Source organism: Paralichthys olivaceus, chromosome 19 (genome assembly GCF_024713975.1).
Source record: "Paralichthys olivaceus isolate ysfri-2021 chromosome 19, ASM2471397v2, whole genome shotgun sequence".
NCBI classification, from domain to species: Eukaryota; Metazoa; Chordata; class Actinopteri; order Pleuronectiformes; family Paralichthyidae; genus Paralichthys; species Paralichthys olivaceus.
Window position 1 is genome coordinate 20035575 of NC_091111.1, and position 9796 is coordinate 20045370.

General features: G+C 42.3%; 1 long non-coding RNA gene across 1 annotated transcript; it reads left to right on the forward strand.

The window, feature by feature from the left end:
* Positions 1 to 7870, forward strand: LOC138405595 (uncharacterized). Its single transcript, XR_011239393.1, has 4 exons — positions 1 to 82; positions 6534 to 6588; positions 6723 to 7254; positions 7367 to 7870. It is a non-coding gene; the product is annotated as an uncharacterized lncRNA (long non-coding RNA).
* The last annotated feature ends 1926 nt before the right edge of the window (positions 7871 to 9796 follow it).

The window sequence follows — 9796 nt, forward strand, 5'->3', positions numbered from 1 at the left end:
CACTGTGCCCCTCGCTGTGTCAGGGCCTGGTTGTGTCGTCGCCTCGTGTATTCCAGCGTTTCTCTGACGCCGCCGTGAAGTCGTAAGTCAAGTTTTCTTGTGAATGTATCGAGACGCGTTCTCATCCAGAGGAAGCAGCGTCAGGAGCTCAGACGGTCAGAACACGACAGAGACGTTTGTCCACTGACGTGTTTGATTCGTTCTCTGATTGTTTAGGATGTTTTGAGGTTCAGAAGGAAACACTGAGGTTCAGAAGGAAACACTGAGGTTCAGAAGGAAACACTGAGGTTCAGAAGGAAACACTGAGGTTCAGACGGAAACACTGAGGTTCAGAAGGAAACACTGCGGTTCAGAAGGAAGGTGACGGAGCGAACAGGAACCGACACGTGAAGGTTCGGACGATAAATCATGAGTGAGTTGTAACAATACAATCGTCACTAACAATAAGATGTGGAACACGTCGGCTGACATGTGACTAATTAAATCTGAGCTTCACTCATTTATAATAAATACATTTGAGGCAGGAACGTGCTCATGAGACTTGACATTTAGCTCAGCGATATTAAAAGGTTTATCAGCAGGTGGCAGAGATTCAAATGATGAGATGATTCTTTTTCAAAAGTCGTCCTTGAGCTGCAGCCGGTCTGACGACGACCTCCGTGGATGAGAGGGCTCAGCGGTCGCTTGGAGGTGACAGCTGGAGCTGAGGACGGCTCACGAGAAAAGATTATTCACACGACGTTCTGCTGCTCAGTTTGGTTCCAGTGATAAAACTGCTGAGGGGAATAATTCCAGCGTCACTGCTTCTAGAACACGTTCATTACTCAAAACCAGTGTGGTCGATCACAAAGGTCGGTTCTGAGGTTTCTTCCTGTCTTGACCTCCTGTGAGTGTCAAAATGTTCTTCTGCGAGTCTGTGCAAACACATTCAAGGGCATCGTCAGTGAGTGATGAAGACGAGGGTGGTGGTTCCTGAGAGCTCCACCCTCATCCACAGTGTGTGGGTGTGTGTGTGTGTGTGTGTGGGTGTGTGTGTGTGAGGAACCGTCTGGACCTGAGATTAGAACTTTAGATTTATTGGACTTGAACTGAGAGAAGTTCTCAGACCACCTGCTGTGTGCTTCTGTTTGCTGCAGTTCACGAGATTACAGATAAACTCTTGTCGTTCATCAACGTGTTGAAGTCCCGCCCATACGATCCCTCAACCAATCATGAGTCTGTTTTTAGATGATCAAATAACTAATTAAAACCAAACTGAACGATGGAACAAACATCAGAGATAAGAACGACCTGAAAGACAGAAACATCTTTAAACATTTATATAACGTCTACTTTGAGATTTTAAGTTTGGTTCATGCCTCATCTGCTAACATGGAGGAGGTTTATGATCTATACTGCAGCCAAACACCAGGGGGCGATCCAGAGGTTTGGATTTCTGGGAGCTGTCGTCCATCTGTATTTACAGTCTTTAAACACGTAGCTCAGGTGAGTCGGCTCCTTGTTTGTCCTCACGAAGGTGGGAGCTCCGCTGCAGCAGGAGTCTGCTGAATAATTCAGAATAATGTTCTGAATTTATTCTTGGAGCTTGTTGAGCAGCAGCGCTGGAGTCCGGTGGTTTTACAGTCACAAACAAACAGATGTTACAAGAATCAAACTTCAGGTGACCAGGTTTGATTTTTGGAAAGAGAACCAGGTGACTCATTTATACATGTATAAGTGAGGCCACTGTCTGAAACCTGTGTTCTGTGTCCTGACCAGCAGGGGGCGCCTCCACCGGTAGTTTCTATAGAAGTCTGCAGAAAACGTCTCTTCTCACTTTCTAACGTCAGTAAACTTTGTCCTCAGGAGTTTTTGTCTCAGTCTCAAGTCGTCTTCAAACAGCTGATTTATCAGTTCAGATCATTTAGAGTCAAACAGACCAGGAAGACCTGGATGGAGGGGGGGGGGGGGACCACATCGTCTCTCTACATTATTTAAAGCAGCACTCAAACATCCTTGTCTCTACAACAATTCCAACATTTGTGACCGTTGTTAAATATTTCAGTCCCCAGTATGTGATCAGAGGGTCGTCCCCCCCCCCCCCCAACATCATGTTTAATTCATGGAGGATAAGAAACATGGAAGCTTTGTTCACTGGTTCAAAGCTTCACCTCCACTCACGCTCAGGAGCTGGTGACAGAAGATCACATGTTCTTAATGCTGCTGGAATAAATAAAACTTGAATTTGATGTTAATCATCCAACAACACAATAAAGATCAACACAACAGGTGGACGGACACAAACATCCTGAAACATCTTCACACGACTCTCACAGCTGATTCCTACAACCTCCTCCAGGATTTAAGAAGAAGGGGGGGGTGGACATTGGTCTGTAGTTCAAACCTCAGAGTCTATGGTGTTTGAGAAGGGTTTTGATTACATCATCGGGACCATGCAGGGAGCATGCAGGGACCATGCAGGGACCATGCAGGGCCTTGGATGTAATGTTGTTGTGATTGTGAGTGAAATATATAATACAGGTCAACATATACACAGACCTCTGAGAGCTGGAGCAATCATCACAATGAGGGGAACAAATAGAAATGGACCAGTCCGGCCTGGTGCTCCGTAATCGGCTAATTTCCTCTCCACTGAGCTTCAGTGTCTCTTCAGCGTCTTTACACTTTAAAAATAGCTTTGGACTGATTTATTTTTCTGATGCCTCTTCACTCGTCGTCAGGATGAGGAGAAACAATCAGCTGAGAGAGTGTGTGTGTGTGTGTGTGGACCTGTTGGCTTCTCAGGGGAAATGTCACTGCAGTAATTCTGTCTTATGAGTAAAAGTCTGATTTCTTTTCTACGACAACAGCTTCGAAGTTTTTATTATGACTGTATATAAAGATGATCACTGACTGTATATAAAGATGATCACTGACTGTATATAAAGACCATCACTGACTGTATATAAAGACCATCATGATGTTACCATGACAACCAAACACTGTTGTGTTTTAGTCTGAACACAAACTGAGACTTTAGTAAACGATGACACAGACGTTCTCTTCTGATTGGTTCTCATCAGTCACGTGACTGGACTACCAGCGGTGAATGACACAGAGTGGCTCACACTTCCTGTCAGGACCAGCTCCACCTGGTCTCTGCTCTGACTGTTCCCCATCACTGCTCCTCCTTCAGGGGATCGGACCTCATGTCTTCAGACAGTGGGATGATTGTCCTGCTGGACGGTGTGGTTGTACCGGCTGCTGACAGCTGAGCTCAGAGCTGTTTTCATTTGTTTCTGTGGTGTCTGGTGAAATGAGGCTCGTCATGTCCTCACTGTTCTCTTCACAGATAACTCCAAAGACAATTATCGAGGCCAATTAGAGGCACTTCGAGAGCCATTTAAATCCATTTCTGCTCATTTCAGTTTACAGGGTTGAAGCTTCACCGAGGTGTAATTTAAATGTGCAGAAAGGGGAGATTCTGAACCTGACTCCCCAAAGCTTACACTCTAATATTCACATTTGTACTCACCAAGTGGCTGCAGGGAAATCACAGCACAGTTTGAAATTCTACTGAAGTTCTTAATTAGAACATGGTGCTGAGAACCCGGAGAGGTGGTGAGACATCGAGTGTTTTATAAAGATGCTTTGTAAATGTAGAAAGTTAAAAAGGCTCCTTATCACACCAGACCTCCTCCTCATCAGCTCTGATGGTCTTCACTGTTGAGATGTTTTGCTTTTGGTCATTGATTAAAATTCTTCAGTCCAGTTTGCATCTAAAGAGTTCTGCTGATTTACTTCCCACACAAGCAAACCTGCAAATAATTTATGTTAATTGATTTTGTAATTAAATTTGACTTCGACCACGATGCAAACTGTAAACTGCCCGACCGTTCGACCTCAACGTTCCAAATCACCAAAAGATGGAGCTACTCTTCTTCTGCTGCTCTCAGTTCTTACCACTCAACCTAAAGAGGAGTTTTACTTTTTATCATTTTAATCCCTTCAGGTGAAAAATGCTTTTTAAATCCAACATTTCACACCAACATGAACAAGCTGAAGAATTCTCACGAGTCCAAGTGAAGTGAGAAACATCACTTTGTCTGACTGCCCCTGGAAAAAGTGACCAGACACACGAGTCCCTCAGGAACGTGTGTGTGTGTGTGTGTGTGTGTGTGTGTGTGTGTGTGTGTGTGTGTGTGTGTGAGTGTGTGTGTGTGTGTGTGTGTGTGTGTGTGTGTGTGTGTGTGTGCAGAAAGTGAACAAGTAGAAAATCAATACCAGACTCCCAAAGGAAGCAGGAAAAAAAACATTAAGCAAAGATGACAAAACGCAAGCAAATCCATTTGCTTCTTGAAATCAAATTAATCACATGTTGTTCACATGGGCTGTGAGTGAGTGAGTGTGTGTGTGTGTGTGTGTGCGTGTGCATTGGTCCGTGCACGTGGAAACATCAGTAAACATCTGTTGTCAACATGATGGAGCTTTTGTCTCCACAGTTTGCACATTTCACAGCTTTGACTCTTTTGTTTTCCTCTCTCATCTTCGGCTGAGCTGACTGAGTGTTTGGCGACGCTGCTCCTCGGCCGTCGGCTCCGTGGTCACGATCTGTCAGAGCTCCTGTAACGTTGGATTTACCTTTAGACTCCAGTCTGTGGTGTTCTTCCACCGTCATGGTTCAAAGTGTAGGAACAGACGGAAGGAGTCACATTTAAATGACCTGAAATAGGCTAAAAATGAAACCACTTACTTTAGGTTCCCACATGTATGAGGAATAATCACAGTCACTGTTAACATCAGCAATTGATTCTTCCAACATGGACATTAACAGGAGAGACATTGGTTCATTTCAAACCTTCTTCTCGTGTCCTGATTTCTGTCAAGGCTCCTTCAAATGAGAGATCCTTACGTCTCAAGGCACACAAACACCCTCCAGCTGTGAGTCATGACATGAATCCAAACCACGTATTTAACACAGGCAGTGAACACACTGATCCCTGCAGCGGTCTGTCCCAACACGTCCTGTGAGTCCACAGAAGTGACTGTAGAGTGGCGGGGGTCAGAGGTCGATCACGTTCTCCGACCCTTCTCCAATTACAGTAATTGTATAATGAGTAAAAACACCAGTAGACTGAAGCGTGCAGACACAGAAACAGACCTGCTGACGACACATTTACCTCCTGATGCCACAAATCTGTCTGTTAATGTTCGATCACATCAGACGGGACGTTCACACAATCACTTCCTCTGGAGCAATTCTCTACAAAGTAAAAGCACAACGTTGGTTATGTTATTAAAGGTCCAGTGTGTAGAATTCAGTGACATCTAGTGGTGAAGTGTCATGTTGCAGCTGAACACCCCTCACCCCCCCCTCTCCTTCCAAACATGAAGAAGAACCTGTGGCAGCTTCAGTCGTCATAAAAACTCAAAAGGTTTTAGTTTGTTCAGTCTGGACTCATGTAAAAAACATGGCGGCCTCCGTAGAGAGGGTCCCCTCCATGTAAATGTAAAGTATTTCAATATAAAGTATGTAAATATAAAGTATTCAAATATAAAGTATGTAAATATAAAGTATTTAAATATAAAGTATTTAAATATAAAGTATTCAAATATAAAGTATGTAAATATAAAGTATTTAAATATAAAGTATGTAAATATAAAGTATTTCAATATAAAGTATTCAAATATAAAGTATGTAAATATAAAGTATTTAAATATAAAGTATGTAAATATAAAGTATGTAAATATAAAGTATTTAAATATAAAGTATGTACATATAAAGTATGTAAATATATAGTATGTAAATATAAAGTATTTAAATATAAAGTATTTAAATATAATTCATATAATTTAGATGAAACGAACTCTTGAAAACATCGTGAGGATGATTCTACGTTAGATTTCTGCTGATAGATCCTTTCACCTGAATCTGACTCACTGGACTTTAGTGGGATCCCTCACATGTGACTCTGTCTCATGTTCTTCCCGTGTTGAAAGGTTGTTTTGTACTTTTACTCTTGTTGAGGGTTAAGAACAGAGGTTGTGGCACCGTGTTATCTATGAGACAAACTTTATCATTTTAATTTGTCATTGACCTTAAAACCTGACTGACGACAGCAGCTCTTCATAAACTTCCAGCCTCGGAGTCATTTCACACGTCACCAGGTTTCTGTCTTTTCTCCTCGCAGAGTTTTGAAAGGAACAAACCCGCAGACCTTAAACGATCGTCTGTCACTAACACAATCAACCAGGAGAACGATGCACATGTGGCCTGTTCAATATTAGAACATGAAACTCCGAACCTGATCACCAGCTCTGATTCAGCTTCTTTAAAGAACACATAGAAATCATTCAACAAACACGGGACCAGTGCAATGTTCTGCTGCTTTTTAATTTTCATGTGCAGTATGTGGAATGACTGCTTCATTTTAATTTGATATCATGTACAATATTATCAATATATTTCAGTACAATATGCATTATCCCACATTACTTACATATCATTTAATTTAAGACTGTGTTGCTAATGTAAAGCTAAGACTGTGTTGCAGGTGTGAATCTTGTTAAAGACACAAAGTGCAGCCAGACGACAGAAGTGGACAGAAGGTGTGAATTCATTTTAAAACCTGCTTGTGTTCTCTTTAAACATGTGAGTGATCTGTGAGAAAACACGCGTGATCATGTACTTATACATGTCTGTCTGTCGCTCTTATTCTTTTCTCACCACTGTGCCCGGGGAGCCCGACCAAACGCTGAGACCTTCTGCATGTTCCCCTCGTCTCGTCTCCAGACAGCAGCCGCGACCTTACAAGATGTCAGAGTCAATTCATATTAACGCTCCAGTTGCTGCGGCTAAATCCCTCCGACGTCAGCAGAGGCAGCGAGCATCAGTTCTAACATCAGAGCAGACGAAGGGCCGCGAGGTCAAAAGTGTTCAGTCACTGGAAACATGAAGTCCTCCCTCACATCCTGTTCTCTTCAGCTCACACAGAGACATTTAAACTACAACATGGACATTACCTCTGCCACAGCGTTCTACAGCTTCACAGACAGAGCTGAGAGTCCTCAGGAAGGTCAGGGACAGGAACAGAGACACCAGAGACACCAGAGACCATTTCATTCAACAGCAAAACATGTCAAAATAAAAGCATGTTGACGTGAAAAACAAAACATCCCTTTCATTCTAACTGTCACCATCTTTAAATGAAACTTTAAATGTGAAGAGGAGTGAGGAGCGAACACGACGAAGATCTTTGGACCAGAAACAGCTTCGTACGTCTGACAGACTTTTTCATGATGTATTTTTAAAGCTCCTTGACTTTTCTATATATTCTGATGATGTTCCATCTGCTCCTTGTTTATGTGCTGGATTTCGTGCCTGTAGGGAAAAGGTGCGGAGCTCTGAAGACCAGAAGGAAACGCTGCCTGTTCCTAATGAAGGAGCCACTTGACGAGATGAGGACGCCTCCTTATGGCCACGTTCTGAACAAACCCACCCAGGAGAGATGAAGTGTAGATCACATGTGGCCCAACAACGTCTGAAGATCCTCCAGGAGGAGCTGGAGGACTCGACTGTGGATGGGGACATCTGGACCAGCCTGTGCCGCGACAACAACCGGGATGTGGACGAGTGGATTAATGTGGGTTAGGTTTTCTTCCTCAACATCGTGAAGCTGGTTATCAAACGACTGCAGCGCAGACTCGTCCAGAAACAACCTCCTTCTCACGATCACAGTTCTCCAACAAATCCTCACAGCTTGATTCAGACTCGTCAGTCTGAAGCTAAACATCTGGTGTTAGCTTATCTTATCTTATTCTTATCTTATCGTATCTTATTCTTATCGTATCTTATTCTTATTCGTATCTTATTCTTATCGTATCTTATTCTTATCGTATCGTATCTTATTCTTATCTTATCTTATTCTTATTCTTATTCTTATCGTATCTTATTCTTATTCTTATCTTATTCTTATCTTATTCTTATCTTATCTTATCTTATTCTTATTCTTATCTTATCTTATTCTTATTCTTATTCTTATCGTATCTTATTCTTATTCTTATCTTATTCTTATCTTATTCTTATCTTATCTTATTCTTATTCTTATCTTATCTTATCTTATTCTTATTCTTATCGTATCTTATTCTTATCGTATCTTATTCTTATTCTTATCTTATCTTATCTTATCTTATCTTATCTTATGTTGTTAGTCCTCTCGTTACTTCTTGTTGGTGACTTCCTCTGATGTCACAGCAGGTGAGAAGACTTTTATTTTCGAACACACTCTACCCCAGTGCATTATGGGCCACGACGTTTCCTGCTGTGACCCTGTTGATGATTGTGGCAATAAAAGAGGCTGAGACAAACAACGTGTGTCTGTGTGTGTGTGTGTGTGTGTGTGTGTGTGTGTGTGTGTGTGTGTGTGTGTGTGTGTGAAGAGCTCTTGTCAGCCACAGACTGATGGAAGGTGAAATGATGAAAGAAGACAGAAGAGCGAGGGACGGAGGAGAGGGAGGAGAAGTCCATCAACACTTAATGACAATGTGCAACATCAGGTGACAGGTCGTGGATGAGATCAAACATCATCATCATCTTCATCATCTTCATCACCATCCCAGAGTTTTAACATAAACTGTGACAACACAATGAAAGTGTTGGAGCGTGGGAGCGGCTCACTTCACTGCAGTGACTAACGTCCTTTGTCCAAGTGTCCCCAGCGTGTCTCTTATCGTCCACCTGTCATTTAAAACTTCTATATCATCTGATACCTTCCTCATCACAGCTCAATGTTTAGCTCCAACACTTCAACTGTAACATGAGAAGCAGAACGATTATGTGTGGACATGACACACGATCCTTTCATCTTCAAAAGTGGCGTCTTATTATTAACGCCATCCCATGATGCCGTGCAGATCATAAACGTCTTTAAGAGCCATCTGTGACTCCCACATGCTGCTGCTGAGGAGGATCTTTGTTTCTGTTTCCAGAAGCTCGAGCCGAGAGTCGCAGTGAAGAGAACCCTGTAAAATGTGAAGTTTTTTAGTTTGGTTCCTCTCGTGTGTTTAAAGGTTTATTTCTACACGTAGAAGTTCTGCAAAGTAAAAAGCCCAAAGTCTGTGGTCGCTCTCCTGAGCAAGGCAGCGGCGTCTCCTCCATGAACCACAGGCGACACCATGGTGACGGATCTGTCGCCAGATTAAACAAACACTGTGAGGTAATCGCCTCAGGCGACGGATTCACTTCATAACATCGTCTTTGGTTTTTGTTCTCAGAGGCAACGCAGCTGACAAGATGCTGATGGATTGGATGTTGGTGGACGATATGTAGAGTTAAACACTGTGGCTGATCATCAGGAGCACGTCTTTGCTCTCGCTCCGATGATTAGATCTCATTTTTTAATAATTCATCTCCTACAGTCTCTTCTCTTTTTCCCAACAATCAAGTGAATGCATCATCATATCATTAAGAAACATGAGCTATTTTCACTCTCATCAGTTTTCATACAAATGCACTGCAGAGATGTCCAAATGCATTTAATTCTCCCAGCAACGCTCATCATTTGATCCTGTTTTCTCTGAATGTGCTTTTCAATTAGCATCAGATAACAATCTTCTAATTTGATCGTGTGAAGAGTCATTTCAGTTTGAGGTACGCGTCTGTATGAACCGCTTTTTCTTTCAGTTCCACTCGACACAAGCGGAACAATAATCCTGACAGATGCTAAAGTGAAGTCTGGTTCAGTTTCCTATGATTATTTCCTCTTTTATTTTGAAGTATGTCATATCGTTTTCTTGTCACTTCCTGCTCCACCTTAAT